The sequence below is a fragment of the Hippocampus comes genome, unplaced genomic scaffold, assembly GCF_001891065.2.
Source record: "Hippocampus comes isolate QL1 unplaced genomic scaffold, H_comes_QL1_v1.1 scaffold85, whole genome shotgun sequence".
Taxonomy (NCBI): domain Eukaryota; kingdom Metazoa; phylum Chordata; class Actinopteri; order Syngnathiformes; family Syngnathidae; genus Hippocampus; species Hippocampus comes.
Genome location: NW_017805540.1, coordinates 1,694,528 through 1,712,924, shown reverse-complemented (window position 1 = coordinate 1,712,924; position 18,397 = coordinate 1,694,528). Strand labels below are relative to the sequence as shown.

General features: G+C 44.8%; 1 protein-coding gene across 9 annotated transcripts in view; it reads left to right on the top strand.

Moving 5' to 3' along the window:
* LOC109521278 (zinc finger protein 521) overlaps nucleotides 1-18,397 on the top strand; it is a 140,828-nt gene that overhangs the window by 31,012 nt on the left and 91,419 nt on the right. The window lies entirely within an intron of this gene.

The window sequence follows — 18,397 nt, the reverse complement described above, 5'->3', positions numbered from 1 at the left end:
AACCCACTACAGGCTGAGTACTAGTTTACCTTAGATGTGCACTTTATAATTTTATCTTGCACTGTATTGATTCCCTAAAAAGAGCTGTTAAAGGAGCTGTTGTGTGGCAAAAAAATTTTTTTCACTGTTGTTGATAGACAGTAATATTGTGTGAGATTATGTGTGAATAACTGCTCCAAGTGAAAAATGCTCATGTAAAATTGAAAATCGAAATTGTTGTTTCAGTAAATATTAGCATTTTGCACGTAGAAAACTGATCCATGATTCCATGTTGATGAGAGCATTAAAACGGGAAAAAATAGGACAAAAGAATATAAAAGGAAATTCAGAATGATAAAAAAAATGAGTTAATTTAATTATGACAGTTGCTTTTTTTAATTTGAATAAATATTTTAATCGTTTGACAGCTCTAATATATATACAGTATATACATATACACACACACACACACACACACACGGTATATATATATATATATATATATATATATATATACACACATATATATAAAATTTGATGTGTTGCATTAGAGCTAAATTAATTGGTGCTAAGCTAAGTAGGAGCAATTGATTTATTATGTTTGCTTTATTGGTCAGCGGTCCCTTATGTGGGTATGCACTTTAAATGGTTTGACATTATAATTTATTTCAAATGATTTTGCATGTCCGTAAGCCACGCATGGCTCAGGGACGCATGGGAGTCGCCAAATTGCAGTTTGTGAACGGCTGCTCCATAGTAAGAAGAATGGCAGGAGTCCCAATGCTAGCACGCTGCCAGTGGAAGCAAAAAAGAAGGGTGCCATTGGCAGTGTGTGTCATTGACCTGTTGATGGATGAATGGCGCTATAAATACTCTGACAAGGTGGCAGAGAGAACTAATGATGTGATTTGAAGGTTTTTGTGCGCATGTGAGTGTCGTCCTCTCACGGACATGCTGTCCTCCTTTGCACATCCGGGCTCCTGTCACCACCACAAGCTCCTATTTTCAAATCCAGTGGAACCTCCAAAAGAGTCCATTCTGCACGATTGGTTGATTGCTAACTAAGCTGTTGTAACTGCCTATCAGTTGTTATTTCCATTATCAATGGGTATTGGACATTGGCCCAACGTGCAGCAGTTTTTTTTCCCAATGTGTCATCCTGCATATTTTATGTCTATCATTGAACGTGACTTTTTAATTAATTTTTTACTTGTGTCAAACCCTCGTATGCCATTTAATCAGCCTTGTAATTAAGTCAAATGTATTTACATCCATCCATCCATTCATTTTCCGATCCGCTTTATCCTCACAAGGGTCGCGGGGGGTGCTGGAGCCTATTCCAGCCGTCTTCGGGCAGTAGGCGGGGGACACCCTGAACCGGTTGCCAGCCAATCGCAGGGCACACAGAGACGTACAACGATCCGCGCTCCCACTCACACCTAGGGGCAATTTAGAGTGTTCAATCAGCCTGCCACGCATGTTTTTGGAATGTGGGAGGAAACCAGAGTACCCGGAGAAAACCCACATAGGGCCGGGGAGAACATGCAAACTCCACACAGGAAGGCCAGAATGTTCTGAACAGTTTGCGTTGCACTGTGAGATGCTGATAACGATCGCATCGCGCTCACATAGCTGTTGTTCCACAAGTTTGGAGAGAATCAACACTGCCTCTCTTGGTGGTAACCAAATCGTGCGCTTAATTTGGCCTCACTCATGACTTCCAACAGAATTCTTAACGATGGATTAATAAATTAGAGCTGTGGCGCTACTCTATGTTGCTGCGTCGGCTAGATATCTCCAATTGTGTTCCAGTTGAGAAGCCTTGTAATGAATCATGAATGATTTGTGTTGTCTGCGCTATTTTTAACATTTTGGAAGTGGCAGCACTGTATTGTGATGCCCTCCTAATTTATCCAGTCACCCATTTTTTTATATCGCTTGTCCTCATTGGTGTAACTCAGATGACTTTGGGAGGGAGGCGGGGGGGGGGGGCACCCTGGACTGGTCGCCACTTAATGGCAGGGCCCATAGAAATAGAAAAACAACCGTTCAAACCTATGGAACATTTGGAGTCTTCAGTAAAGCTAACATGTAAGTTTTTGGAAATGTGGTGTCAAAATGTCATGAAATGTATGAAAGCAACGTCAAGCCTGAAGTGGCAGAAACGTCTTTAACACGGCTGGCCCTTCTAATCCAATTTCATCCGTCTCACTCTTGATTTGTCTGTTTGGGAACATCAAGACACAAAGGGCATGATTTAAGAGGCGGCGGGGGCTGGAATTAAAATTCTCTTTGCTGTAATTAGACTTATTTTGTGGTGTAATAGTCGGGAAATAGTCGGCGGTGTTGTGAGAGTGTGATGTTTGATTGGAAGCTTTTATGTCGAGCGCTGGTTGTACTTTGTGGTCACGACTGACTCAGCCGTGGTCCTCATATAATTGAAGCCGGGCTTCTATAAATGTCAATCTTATGGGCAAATAACTCTTAATTGCTCAATGCTGAGAGGGGGGGAAAAACAGAGTTTAGATAAGAGCCCCTGTGGAAAGCAAACAAAAGATTCTAATTGCCATTAGGGCATTGTGATTGTGCAGAAACACTCTATTAGTATTCAAACGCAGTGGGAGAAAAGAAACTTGGAGATGGCATACTAAGTACTGCTCAGTGTGTGTGTGTGTGTGTGTGTGTGTGTGTGTGTGTGTGTGTGTGTGTGTACGCGTGAGCGTCTATCTGTTTGTGTACACTCCCAAAAATGGGAGAAGATTTCCTTTGTGGCATTATGTAGACATCCATGACCAATTAATCTGCCTTACATCCAGCCTCCACTCACAGATGGATGCTTTATTAGAGACATTTTCTAATCAAGAAGCAGCACCTGCTAAAAAAATCCAGTTTGACTATTTCAAATCTTTTCTGTTTGCGAAGAAAACTGGCATATTTTTTGCTTTAGGAGGATGTGACATTTACTTGAAATGAACGTGGCTGTCATATTGCATTTTTTACTCAACAGTTGGTGGGGCGGGGGATGGGGGATGCATTTATTTGTACAGGCGTATGTTTGGAACAAAAATATCGAGCAGTCCACTACATTTCATGTCGATTGGAGTTTAAAACTACTTCAATAAAAATATAACGTGAGTCGCTGTCCAGTCGTTAGAGAAGAGAGATTGCGCGGAGTGCAGTTGAGGTCTTCTGACTAACATGGCAGCTGATGGTGACTAACCTACACTTGTTTACAGTCGGTGTTCAAAAATAACCCGGGATGATGAGCCACATGCTGCTTCTTGCAGCCACTTCTGATATATTCCATTACATTCTTTTTCGAATGTCTTCCTTTTTTTTTTCTATATTCTTGAACCAACCACTGGAAAATACCAAGAGTTGTATTTCTAGTTCATTCCGAGCAAGGAAGAAGAGAGCTTGTATAAAGTCTTCAGACGATTAATACGGGAGCGGCCGTCCGGCTTATATTCAACATTGGCAGGCATGCAGTCGTTACTTACTTGCAACAGAGCGTAAAGGAATATTTTTGGGGTTAGGAACCACATGCTGTTTCACCAAGATGAGCCCATGCTCTGATCTTATGTGGCAGCCTGTTCTGGTAAATTTCCGTGCCGCTATCTGTCTGTCATCATGGCGTGGTTTTCTATCCAACTGAACAATGGGAAAGACCAAGAGTTGAAGTTCTTGGTTCGAAAAAGGAGAGATTGTGCTCAGCCGACACGTGCTACTATTGCTCTGCTGTGCATTATCTGACCACAAGCAGCAACCTGTTCTGCTAAATTTCGATAACAGACGATCGGTAGAGCTTCTGCTACGGTATAAGAGGCTAGTCATGCTTACATAGAAGCGCACTGCATAGCAGGTCGTGGAGTCTGACGGAAAACTCCGACAGAAGTCAAAAGCGCATGTGGACCACACCCAAGACAGACAGAAAGAGGAAAAAAGATGTTACATGTCACCAGGATCAATGGCGACCATTGTCTACCCCCTCCCCCCGGTCCCCCGACCCCGCCAGCCCCCACCCCGTCTGGTGGAGGTATAACACCTTTCCGTGCACTTAAGCCGCGACCACTGCAGTGCGCTAAGGGAGCGCATGGGTATGGATTGCCTTCTGTCCCAGATGCAATCGGCGCTATCGATCGCACTAATGCTGGACTGCGGAGGAAGGCGAGAGGCGGCGTGGGGGGAGGGAGAGAAAGAAAGAGGGGGAGAAGGAGAGCGAGTGCTGCAGGAATGCGTCCCCCGGGAGCCTCCGCCGGGCCGGGGCAGGGCTTCAGGAATGCTCCCCCGGAGATCCCGAGTGAAGGCTATGGGCATGGCTGCAAGAATGCTTCTCTGGAGAGTTGAGGCCGGCCGGGGTAGGACTACAGGAATGTCACCCCCCCTCGCCCTCCCTCCAACCAGAGCACCCCTTCAACTGCAGGGGCTCCAAAGGGAGGCGAGGCGAAGGGAGGCGGGGTGGCCCCTGCGGCTCCAGGATGGCTGCGGATCAGGTTTCCATGCGGGGATCAGCATCCTGCCGACAGGGCTTTAGGCCGCCTCGGCGAAGAGACGGGAGGCCAGAAGCTTTTTTTTTTTTTTTTTCCGCAGGTCTCGCCAGAACAACACTTCACCATTTCTTTGTCTCTCAGCAGAGGAAGTGAAATGGTGATGAGGCGAGCAACCGCACTTCTCCATGCTCCTTGTTTACTTGTTAAGAGGAATCAGATTTCGGGTGAAAAGTTTCATTCCAAATGCGCTTTTCGCCGCACAAGTGAAGGCATTTGAATGGCACACAACACGCACACGGACGGCCATTCTTTCATGACGGCCGCGGCTCCCCGGAGCAACACCTTTCCTTGTGTCCTTAGCCCCTCCTTCCCTCCCCGCTCTCTTGAGAGATCCGCGCCCGGCTATTTTAACCCTCTGCGAGATGACCTTTTTAATAAGTGTCTTTCTCTGTTTTCCTGCCAGCCACTGGGCCAGCAAACAGAGCATGTCTTCTGCTTCCTCCAGATAAAGGAATCAATCAGAAAAGGGTGCGACGGAGAAGCAGAGAGAGATAACTGGGCCTCGTATGGATTTATATGATGTCGTTTTTTTCGCCCCCCCCTTCTTCCCTGTAGACATTTGCACTCGGCTTCAATAAAGCGCATCTCGGATTTATGAGAGAATGCAATGCTAACGCGCCAAACAATAACATCCTCGGCAAAATGCAGAGCGCCGAGGTAATGTGATGGAAACTGTGCGGCCGCATTTGTAATATGCGATCTGACGGCGAGCGGGGTGAACGTTCCTGAAAGCTGTAATGCATGCTGTCCTCCCGTTTGAATGTATTTACATCAAGTCTTTGGGTCAGCCACATGGAAACATTTAGTAGCATCCCCTGACTATGAGCAGCATGCTGGCAGCCGGCCTGTGTTTTTTAACAGTTTCCAACAGGATCCCATTAGCTGTACTCTGTAACTTTCTGCATTGATCCAACATCTACTATGCGAGCGCCAAGAAGACTGTGCCAGGGCTATATTTGCTTCAAAATGGCTCACACAAGACGAGTAAGTGACAAGAGCAAGACCTGATTAGTCCAGCTCAGAGCTGAATTCCGCTGTCTTTTTTTTTGTGTGTGTGCGGCAGCGTCTTGCGGCATCCCAGTACAAAGGGGCGGCGCGCTCATTACAAGGATTTGACAAGGCGAGAGGTGGTCGGTCGGGGAGAGAATGGCTCACTTCTGGCATGCCATTTGGGCCGGCGTCCTGTCTCGACTGTGCTAGCGTGTGCCGTGCCTGTTCCGTGTGAAAAGGCGAGGGGAGCTTTCAAGTCGCCGGCTTTGGCTCTCAGTGCGCCTGTGCCAGTAACATTAACAGGAGTGTCATTAGGAATTCAAAGCATATGCCCTCATGAGAATGCCTCTCTCTCTCTCTCTCTCTCTCTCTCTCTCTCTCTCTCTCTCTCTCTCTTTCCCCTGTGCCGCACACTGCACACATTATGCACTGTATAAAGTATTTATCGGCCTTTGTCAGACAAGGGCTGCATTTCCTGCTGAAAAACAATCACAGAACGGAGAACGGAGAGATTTGACTTGCATGGTCAAGCCAAACGGCGACTCTTTACCTTTGCATCGTCATCATCATCACCATCACCCCCCGCACTCCCATCCCTCCCGAATACACACTCACTCCTGTATCTGCTTGGTCAGTCAGCCATCCGCTCGGAGCGCTCAGTCATGCACACATGCCACATAGTAGCAGCACCTGCGCGCATTCACGTTGCAGTTTAGATGAGGCATCGTTTACGGCCCCTGAGGCCTCACTTGACCTCCTTCACATAGCATGTGGATAACAGCCTCTCACGAATCAGCCTTTGCTATCAGCTGGATTTATTGGGATGAAAAACGGAACGCGAGAGCCGGCATTCATTTGACCGTGTGTTTCTGATGTAGTTTGGGATTTATTAATTTTTTTTAATGTACCGGTATATATTTTTGTTCTGTTGGTTTTAATTAAGTTTTAGGGCATTTTTTAAATTCGTCTTTTTTCCAATGCTGCATTTGAGTTTTTATTAGTTTGAGTATTTTGTACCAAAATAAATACATTTAACTTATATGTCCCTGTTCTAAATTGTCCCTATGTATGTCAGTGGGAATGGTTATTTGGTTGGTTGAATGGATGTATGGATGGCTGGATTGGTATGTTACACAAGGGCCAGTGAGCTGGCTAATTGCCGTGAAGCTGAGGTGTTGTGAAGGGTCCGAGCAGAAAACTCCTCGCATCACACCGACTCTCCACTACGTCGCAGCTCTGCGTTGACTTCATTGAGGCTGTCTTGACCAAAAACCTGATTATCGTTCCCGCTTTGTCGCCATGCACGACGTTGGCTCTGCCTTCTCTTTGTTCGCTTCTTTTTCAGCTGCACGGGCACATTAAATCTTAATAGGGCTGCGTCTGGCCACGTTGAATTGCCGAGCGTGTTAAGCCTCCGCTGCTTTTCCTCCCTCCGGCAGGGACACTTGCTCGTGGAAGTGGAAAACAATTGCGTAAAAAAGGGCTCTCCCACCCTCTGTACGGAGCACAAGTCACTCGGGCCGCTCTGCCCAAGATCAGAGACTGAAAGCGACTCCGACTTGGGAGCGGCTTAAGCCTCGTGCGGAGTAACTGTAGTCTTAATTGCATTAGCCCTTGACGTTTGCCGCAAAGAAGCATCTCAGCTCCCACGCGGTAACTGTTGCATGTTCGCGGAGCGTCCAGAAAACAAAGGGAAAGGTGACTTGTGCAGTCTGTGGCCGCTTTGCGGCGGAGGCAGGTGGTGATTAGCCGCAGATGAGTTGACCAGTTGTGCATCCAGTGCACCGCATTGCTGGCTGGAGCTGCCGAGAGCCAGATAAGCCTGGCATCGGGCTCTCTCTTCCGCAAGGACGCGCTCCAGGCCTGCTTGGCCCACCGTTCGCCTTTCTGTTAACACCATTATTAATACCGTGCAGGTTATGTGCAGCCACTCGGAAAAGAAACCAAAGCAGATGTGGTTAATTGACACTCAGTTTCACACAGTCGGCTGGATTCTTGATGGTGAACTGAATTTGATTACGATGCCAATTTCTCTTTTGGCTCTCCTTCGTCCGTGTAAGTTTCTTCAGTTGTGAGTTCATTTTTTGTCTTTTGTGTGCAACTTTCTGTCAACAGTTTTTAACAGACCAAACAGATTTGGGTTTTTATCTCTAAATCTTGCGACAAATTCAGACCTAGTGGAAGATCATATCTAAAAATCTAAATTTTCAGATAAAAATTAGGTTGGTTTCATTTATTTATTCTTTGTGCTTTTTTTATGTCAAGTTAATATTCCCTTTAAATTGTGATACAAATCCTGACATTGATTAGAGGGTACATGGTTGATAATCCTGTCAAAACCTTTGATACGTCTGACACGCCTCTCGCCCACCCCTGCCTCCAAATTTTCCAAATAGGAGAAGGTCCTCTGATGATGTTATAATTTATGCCTGAAGTATAAATTAGTTGAACACAGAATTTTTCCTTTATCTTTTTCCAAGGTTATGCATCCATTTAAAATGTGTGGGTGTGCTGGAGCCTATCCCAGCTGTCTTCCGGCATTATGCGGGGTACACCCTGAACTGCCAATCGCAGGGCACACAGAGACAAACAACCATTCACGCTCACACTTATAGCCAGCTACAATTTCGAGTGCTCCAATAACCTGCCATACATGTTTTGGGAATGTGGGAGGAAACCGGAATACCCAGGGAAAACCCACACAGGCACGGGGAGTGTGTTTCGACAGTGTGCTTGACCTGAAAATATCATAAAATGACTGTGAGGCACGTTTAGCCTTAGACCCAAGCCCAAGAACCGTAGTGTAGCCTTCTCTCAGCCCGCTGGAGGTATTCAACCATGTTTGTCCCGCCGAATCCTGTTGAAACTCCCAAAAAGCCCATAAAGGTTTGCATGGAAATGTAGCACGCATTGATCCCCATAGGGTTGTTTTCCCTTCAATGGTGAATATGCCAAAGCTGCCAGGAATGGGAGGAAAGGAAATGGGGAAATGGAGGGCAGTGGAAAGAGTGACCATTCCAACAGGTTTATGTCTCCCGGGTGAGGGGGGTTTAGCACTGTGCAGAGCCAGCTGTGACGGCATCCTGCTAGCCACTCTGCTTTGGGAACTTTTTAGGGCTATCGTTGACTCAACATTTCCCTTCTCCTCCACCTCTCCCTGGGGTCAATGTTTTTGTTGGCCGGGCTGTAGTGCTTGGGTGGAGGCTGCTATAGGGCTCTGTGGAGCAGCCACTCCTAAACTTCAGGATACGGGGAGTTGAGCCACCCACAAGGACAGGGGTTCTCAAATATCATGTGAAGAAAACACCTGGGTTCCCGAGTACTAATTAACATGTTCCGATTGGAAGGTGGTGTTCATAAATTGAGTTTTATGTTCAGGATGGGTGTCGTCTCTGAGGCCGACAGCAAGACTTTGCCTTCGAGGTGGGAACAGACCGTGTCATGTCGAAGCCGTGTAGCCAGGTAACAACTGAGTTGTCGCCTTAAAGTTTGGAACAGCACACAATGGCGGCCGTCCAACATCGCCGGGGAGCTAAAGGTCGCCTAATCTATTCCACCTGCCCGGACGAGTGATCGTTCCTGAGAAGTCGATCGATTGATTTGAGAGTCTCTCTAAAGAGAGAGTGGCTGCCACTCGCCAAAGGCTGCACAGATTCAGTTTGGTCCATATCTCTGTTTTAACAAAGTCTGTTTATTTAGAAAGTCTACAAGTACCATAAATGAGAGGACTAATCCGACCCATCAGGTTACTGTCTAGCACGTTGCGGTAACGGTCTAGCACAGTGTGTTCATCATCACCTTGTCTGTCAAAACGTGGCAAAGTTGACAAGACTATTGGATATGATAATGAAAGCTTTGCTCGCCCTTGGCATGAACTCGAGCTTTAGATTAAATTAGGTTACACTGCAATTTCACACAGGAACGCAACTCGAGAGCTGCATGAACAATTTTGCCGTTGTGGCCTTTTAGATCTACAGCATCATCGACAGAACACTCTTTAAACGGAATTCTTGTCAATGCAAAACCATCTTATGCAATGACAAGACAAAAAAAAAAAAAAAAAAAAAAAGAACTCCTGGAAATTAATTTGACTTTATCAGGTTCATTCTATATGCAATGCAACGCATACAAAGATCAGATCTAGTGATGGCCAGGATACAGGAGGTGGGGGGTGAAGTAAACAAAGTGTGGATCTCCGTATTAGGATATTAGGAGTAAAGATATGTTGCACCACCATGATTTGTTGGACATCTCCCGCCATTAAAGTCAACAGAATAAAACCCGCGCTGTGATTGTCTTTTAATCCAATTGCCTGATTATTCGGGCCTCCCATTGGCCGTTCATTACTCTCACATGGTGCCCGTGTGGGTTGTTATCACCCAATCAGGCGCAGGACAGTATTCTGGAGAGCGCGCTTTCGTTTGCATCCTTTTAAACCCTGCGAGCCTTCGCTCTCTGCGGACCCGCCAACAGAATGCCTAATTCCAAAGTAAACTGATTGCTCTCCGCAACCAGATTATACTGTGATGATGTTAGCCAAATGAGATCGCTACTCGGATGCAACCGGGGCAGGCGAGGATGCTTGCTGCAAGATGACTGATCAGCATGTTAAGGGAAACAAGGTTGGAGGAAAGAAGAAGAAAAAAAAAAAGATGTGGAAGGGGTGGTAAGAATCGAAAGAGCGCGAGTGAGTTGTGTGTGTGCGCACCGTGGGGGTGAGCAGGAATGCAATTTGCTTCTCACCTCAGGCGACTGGGCTCTGAGGCCAGTAAATATGCAAACAAGCTTAGCCTGGCCATCAATATGAAGACCCTGGATGATTACTAATCTCCACCGTAGAAGTAGATTGAGATGTGCTTAGCATCGCGTCGCAATTTATCGAAACAGAACATGCAAGGGGGCTCCAGTCCAAACTTTGTCGGAGTTTTGAATAATGTCGCACCTCGACTCGCGTGGTCGTGAGATGCCGCATGCAAATCAGCACATGCTGTCACCCTCCTAGAAAAACAGGTGTGCTTTTGGTGTACAATAAATATATGTGCACAATCTAGACACAAAACCTCGAGTGAAAAGTCTTGCAATCTTCAAATGTCAACCTTGGCCAAGAGCAAACCACGTTGAAATGCATATGGTTAAATTGACCCTCAATATGATCCATGAATGATTGCAGGAAAAATATCAATCTAAATATAAATCGATTACTCTTGCAACATTAACAATAGTATAAAATAATAATATATAAATAGTGGAGCTCCGATCGATCGGCCACCGATCGTGATCAGCCATCTTTCATGATCGGCCTATTTCAGCGGGAAAGAATGTGATCGGCATCTGTTGCCATTCATTGTCGATCACAAAAAAAATAAAAGATCACCTGCAGCTCATGCTTTGCAACCTGTAGCGAACTAGAGATCAGCCTGTCTGCAGCCTAGCGTCTCCTCCCTATTTCTTAACACTGCACGTTCCAGACCAAACCAGTAACTGAAACGTAAATTTGTAAATTTTTTGCACTGTCAATTTGAAATAATGTCCTTTTCTTGGTCAATGAAGGTATTGATAGAATGTTTTTTTTTCAATCTGATTCATCTGTTAAAACAAAAAAAAAAAACAATTGACAGATTAATCGATTATTAAATTGTATCATTGATGATCAGAATTGACAGCAACTCTGATTGGAACACCTAAGATGGTAAATAAAGAGAAGAATAAACATTTCACACATACATCCTTAACCGTTTGTAAAATGACGATGATAGTAATAATTAAAATAAGAATAATGAAAACAAAATTAAAAAAACATACAAACAATGATAATGAAAAATGAATATAATCTAAAAATATTAGCACATGTGTAAAACTAAATATAAATAGTAATATAACACACAAAAAAAACAATCGCAAAAAAATTGACAAGGTAGGGCAATGGAAACGAATACATAAATTAATAATTTTAGTTAATAATTTGGAAACTCAATCATCCAGTTTAAAAAAAGAGGATGAGTAGTTTGCATAAACCTGCTAACTAAAAATAATGAAATTATAATCGCTGAATAAATAGCTTGATGGACACTTTCAAATTGACTTGTTAAGTAGTATGTATCCCACATCTCAATATGATGACTGGAACCCACAAAAATGAACGGTGTTAAATTTGGACCTCTTGGCCCCTGAGCATCAAGAACTTCTCGTAACATTATGCAGCAGAAACCGAGGTCGCAGCCTCTGAGTAACTTCCACCTCAGCTCATCTCAGACTACACGTTGTCTCATAGAAACTTTTAAATCTGAGGTGCCGTCATTCAGCATTCTTGTCATTCGGCGTTCGTGATCCATGCCATGGAAGAGAAGCCTTTGGGGGGGGGTCGGAGGGGGAGTGGGGGTCATTAGGTGTGTGTATGGCTTAGCGAGACAGCCTGATAAACCAGATGCCTCGGGATGGCCAGAGGTTATCCTTTTGAGAGAACCAGAAGGGGTAGATTAGCCAAAAACTCTACTCAAGTAAAAGCTAGTCAACTACTAACTGTTGAGTCTTCAGTTTTCCCTTTTTTTTTAATAGCGTATGAATGTCAAATGGTCATACAGTATATATGACGACATATATTGTGCAAGCAATCATGAATACCTTTAGATTAAAAGTACAAGGGGCTCACTGTTACAGAATCAAAGTCATGCTTCTTCCTCACAAAAATACTCGAGTAAAAGTCAAGCTTTGTTTCAATAAAACTACTCCAACAACTTCACCTAATCCAAAAAGTTCATTGAGTAAATGTAACGGCGTAAATGCAGCTCATTTCTCCCCACCTCTGTCGAGACCCGGCATCCATGTCCTTATCTCTCATCACCGTCTTCTTCTCCCTCTTCTCTTCTCCTCCTTCCTTCTCCCACTCATCTGCGTCTCTCACCCCCCGCTCTCCACTCCCTTGATTGCGCCGCGCCGCCATCACAAATACGGCCGTCCGCGTTGGAGCTTAGCGGTCCAAGACCCTGTCAGCTACAAGGAAAAGAGGAAGGACAGACAAGGGAGTTGTCTGTGGCCCTAGGTGCAGTGCCTGAGGGTGAATTACGTGTGGAGGATAGTTAGTGCGGCGAGCAGGGGTTTGCAGGTGAATGTGCTCTTTTTTTGGGAAGACTTTAAGTGCATTTGCATGATCACCTTGAGGCAACGCTTCAAAAAAAAAAAAAAGACCTTGACATAAAAATGCAGCCTAAAGTTACATCTTCCTTCAATGTTTTATTCCAGAATCCAACACTTTGCCCATTCGAGATGAAGCTGTACATACACCCAAAAGCCGCAACCTTTTTGAGGGATAATAATAGGCCAAAGGTTGTCCTGCGCTCTATTGTTTCACTCATTGTAATTGGAACAGCCAACTATTGTTTGTTTGTGGCTTAACTCATTCACTGCCAACCAAATGCCAAAAGGCTTTTTGACGTCTATAGCAGTCAATGGTAGTGAATGAGTTCATGTTCAAGTGGGACAACAGAGCAAAACATTCTGTACTGCATTTGGTGCATCACAATGTTGTATTTATTTATTTTTCCAAGGACCAAACTACAACTTAGACTTTGCGGGATTTAATAACATGCTATAGAAAATATTGCCACAAGTAAATTTACCAGAAATAGCTGCTATGAGTTAATGTATTTATCTCTAGATGAGGTGAAGCAGCATGTGGCAAATTTTTCAGGGTTATCTTTCGAATAATGGGAATGGACACTCAGTACTCAAGCCATGTGCTTACAGGTGAGCTACTGGTGAGCTACTGCCGCCCCAACTTGTGCACCGAGAGATGTTTCTCATGTTTTGGATCTTTGGCAATCTGTTTATGTTCATGCCGTGTCAGACTTCAGCATCATTGACTATTTTGACCACTCTCGTGTCAGTCGCTGCATTGAGTTTGAAGTTGATGAGGCACGACACCTTCACTTGCTGCTGCTTCTGCAAGTAGAGCTGAATCCATGCATACTTGATGTAGATTTGTGTACGGCAGAGGAGGAATGAGCATGGGAATCGATTAGGAAGGAGAAGGTCAGTGAGTGCACCTCATCCAACCAGTCATCTCACCACTCCCTCAATTTATTTCGGCGGCGCGGATGCGCACCGCTGGCTAACTGGACTCTCTGAACCGTTCATCTCTTCGGCCATCAATCTCTCATCCCCTCCCGTTCATTTATTGCACCGGCCGTTTATCCGTTCTCACCCGTGGCCAGAGGGCCGCGTCTCCATTGCGGCCCTGATCTTCTCCTCCCATCTCCTCTGCCATTTATTTTCCCCGCCACTTGAGCGAGCAGCTTCTCAAGGTCTTCCCACTTGTCATCAGCAAGTCGTTTTTTTTTTTTCCCCCCTCGCCAATCCCGAGTCGTCTTCCAGCCTCCTTTTGTGTTGAGTTCTTCGACGCCTCCTCGGAAGGCGTCGTTTACCCATCGTCCATGCCCGAGTCTGCGTCTTTGTTTTATTCTGTGCGAGTCTCCTCCTCTCTGCATTCCGTCTTCTCCCTCCCTCCATCCTGTCACGGCTCCTCAGTATTCCGCTGCCGTCCTGTGCGAAGTGATTTTGCCCAGACACGTCTGGCTCCGGGTAAAGTGTGGTCCCTCGAGAGCGTGCGCCGCATCCCCTTAGGTCGCCGGCACCATGAATACATTATGATCCCCATTTCCATCCTGTTGCCACGGCAGCACTTTTGGAAGCCGCAGGGCGATTAGAACGAGCGCTGTCGATACAGCCTGATAAGAGTTGGGTGCAGCAGCTGATCTTTTTTTTTTTTTTTTTTTTTTTTTCTGTATGCTTCAGGTTGTCCTAGGTTAAAAAAAATCCTGAGAATAATTGTCTATATCAACTATAAACGACAGCAGTGGCTCTCAACTGTTGTCACCCTCGGACCCACATTTTGGCAAAGTCATGACTCGGGCTGGGAATAAAAGTCAACCACTCGGTTGTGTCCTCCATGAGAAACGTATGCATCGAAACTATTATTAATAAATTTAAAACCATAATTGTGATGCCTGGAATCAATATTCCGTTTTTTTTCGCGCAGACATTTGTTACTGCAGGTGGCCCAGACGTAAATCACACTCCTCCAGCAACACAAATATCCTTCCATGGGCTATGCCCAGTTTGGGGTTGTTCTTTCATCAAAATTAAAAAAAAAAAAGAAAGTTTTATGTTTTAAAAAGATTAGCTTGATTCCAAAAAGATTAGCTTGCGATGGCCCTATACACAGCCCATTTTTGAGAAATTAAGAAAAACATTTGTGGATTTTTATTGTTTAAAAATAGCCTCTGAAAATACATGAACTGCATGCTATGTTTTCAAATGTTAGTTTCAACTGAATTTGCTATTGATAGCTAGGTAGCTATGATGTCCGCTAGCGAAAGAATGAGCTGGTAGCTATGATGTCCGCTAGCGAAAGGATGAGCTGTATGTAATTCTTTTAACAGTAGTTAGCAAACAGAACACTCTCATGATTCTGTTTGGGACCAACAGGTGGCACTGTAGGGCTCTCGCTGCAGCTGTACACCTGTTGGTCATTTTGTAATTAGTGCTTTAAAAGGACTCCCAGCCTGACCTCATTGTCGGGTCATTGTTTGTGTGTTTGCTGCTGTCATGGTTGTTCTGGTCATGTTTCGGTTATTGATCGTTTTTGTTTCAGTCATGGTTTTGTTTGATACTTTGGCTTCGTTTTGTTTTCAGGACTTTGTTTGTTTAGCATTTAGTTTTCTCAGTTTTAATACAATTTGTCATGTACATCCTGCTCCTCTCTCCTGCCTGCTTTTTGGGGTCCACCACCACCTCGCGACGTGACAAGCACAAGTGAGTGACTTTTCCTGACCCGTGCCCAATATTGTACTTTGTATGTACAGTATTCATTGATGGGTGTTTGTGTTGAAGCCGTGTTCTCGAAATTCCCAATGCCCAAATGATATCTTTAAAAATTATATTTTGGGCCGCTTTAAGAAAAATCATGGTAAAGGACATTTAGGTCATATTAAAATGGGTCAGATTTGACCCCAAAAATATGAAAGGCTTATAGAAGACCCCAATTATCTGTTCTTTTTTTTCCCAGTAGTGATTTTTTTTTCCCTGACTGAACTGAATTGATTCTACCTTCCTTCCTGCGTCTTCCTTCACTTCCGTAGCACTGACTGCTTTCATCACATAGCAAGCAAGTCTCTCACCTTTTATATCGCCGCCCTTTCTTCTTTTGCGTGAGGGTGGGTGGGAGACTTGGTGCACATGATGTATAAAACATGCTGCCTCAGGTAGAGGATGTTGGCGAGGAAGCCATGTCCCCCACTAAATGGCCGGCCGTGTGCACGCGCCTAACACTTCACTGAGCAATCTGTCAACATGTCAGCAACACATGTTTTGTAAAAAGCCTCTGGTGGGAGCCAGGGGAGGAAAAGAAGGAGGAGGAGGAGGAGGAGGAGGAGAAAAAGCACTCCTGCCAGACCAGAGAGGAAATGCTTTTTTTCTTCTTCATGCTGTGGATTTTCTATTGCTGGTGCTCACTCCCATAGGGACCACCATCCACACACACACACACGTTGTCTGTACTTCAGAAATTTGAGCTGGGGGGTGGGGGGGGCCTTGTGGGGTTTTACCACAAACCACCCCCACTTTTCTGAAATTGTGAAGGTATATTGTGGCAGGTCCCCAAGCGGACTTTTCAAATACCTGAGTTCCTGGAAATTACCAGCAGCCTCGTCTCCCCCCCACCCCCGTACCCCCGAGGGAGGACTTTATCCACACCAGGAAGGGGAGCAGAGCTCAGTAGGGAGGTGACTTAATGCATGGCTGAAATAAAAGAATTTTTCTCCCTTCCAGTTTAACTTCCTTCCTTCAGTCCCTGTACTCCCTCTCTCCTCTCGTCGCCCCAGTCGTATAGTTTACTCCTCTTGACGGGCCTCGAGTTTAATAAAGTTTCCGAGGATCCTGCCGCTGCCGACAGCTCAACAAATACCCCCGTGTGTTCCCTTTTGTCGGCGATACGAGCTTTTTGTTATGTGCACGCGCGCCGACGTGATTGCTGCCTTTTGTTTTGTTTTTTGTTTTTTTCTCTCCGCTGCCCTCTCGTCTCACTCCCTCTCTGCATTTTGTGTTCTTCTTTTTCCCTCCCACCCCCCATCTTCTCGCGAGTTGTCTCCCACTTCAGCACGCACACACACGCGGTGCAAATGCGCGCACAAAGTCAAACTCTGTCACATGTGGTTGAGCTTATTGTTTGGTCCGTCTCCCCGCTCCCCCTCCAATGTATTCCCTTTTGTATTCTGCATGTTTTGTTTGTTGTATTGTGCAGAGATGCAGATAGAATACAAACAGTTTGCCCCGTGTTAACCCTTTGTGCGGCTCGCATCGAAATACTTGGCAAGTCAAAATAATACACAAACTTGCCTGCCATTTGAATGCAGCAGTGTCATTGGATTTGAGTCATTGTTGATGAGAAAAAAAAACTATTTCAGTGACCTAGAAAATATAAAGGAAACATGATGCGACAGTATTTTGCTTTTATTTTGCTACAGTAACATCTGGGTGACATTTTTTTTCATGTTTGAACTGCAAGGCCCTGTAAGCATCAGTGAAATTATTATTTGTATATTTTTAGATTGTACCCCCAAGTATTGGTAACAAATTGGGGTTGCTCGGAGACCACTAGTGTGTCACACACTACACTTTGGGAAATACAGGTCTACACGAATCAATCCCGATGTAACTTTATTGCCTTTATCATGACCGAAAAAGGGATGTTCCCAAACGAAGGTCAAAAATACAAAAACTCTACCTTGAAAACTCAAACGACCTCTCTTGGTTTCATTGGCTGTGATGTTTTCACGCGACACATACGCACAAAGTAATTGATGTCTCCCTGAGATGTCTTCACAGGTGCTCATGATAACAAAATCCAGACCTACCATTGGCCAGCAGTATTATGAGACGGTATAAAACCCGGTCAGCCAAAATTGTCACAAATTATCCATCCATCCATTTTCCAATCCGCTTATCCTTACAAGGGTTGTGGGCGTGCTGCAGCCTTATCCCAGGTTTCTTTGGGCAGTAAGTGGGGTCCACCCTGAACTGGTCACGCTCACAATCACACCTAGGGACAATTTAGAGTGTCCCATTAACCTACCACGCCTGTTTTGGGAATCTGAGAGGAAACCGGATTACCCGGAAAAAACTCAAACAGGCACTGGAGAACATGCAACCTCCTCACAGGAAGGCCAGAACCAGAATCGAACCATGAAACTCTGCACTCTCCAAACACTCTCCATCGTGCCGTGTCATAAATCATAAATAAAGAAATGTACATCATTTTTACCCAGCTGCAACACTTTTCTCAAGTGTAATGGGGCCCGTGAGTCCATTTTGAGCATGCACCCAATCTCCCAAATATCTTTTTTAGTTTTGCCGTGCACACTATTCAATGATAATAAATCCTCATTTATAAACTCCAAAAAAGGTCTGTCTTTACCAAATACTTTACTCCATCCTCTCTCTTCTGCTGGTAAATAATTAAATCTTCTTGTTCCAAGTGCAGGTCTTAATAGGGACTAGAAGCTATGGTCGTGGCTAAACAAGGCAGCCTGGCTCAGCAGTGAAACGGAGGGATTTGGGCTGCAAGAGGGCAACATCGCTCCCTTCAAAAAGGCTAACATTAATTAGACCCTATAGGATAAAGGTTAGCTGAGGCAGAGGCTGAGGAGTGGGGTGGTTGTATGTGTGGCGAATCTTAACACAAAATGTTACAAAAGCCATCTGTGGGCTCACATCTGCACACACAAACATACATATATATGTATATACACACACACACACACACTTTTTTTAAGTGTTATATTTCTTAATAATGGCATTATTATTTTTAACCATACACTAGTAAG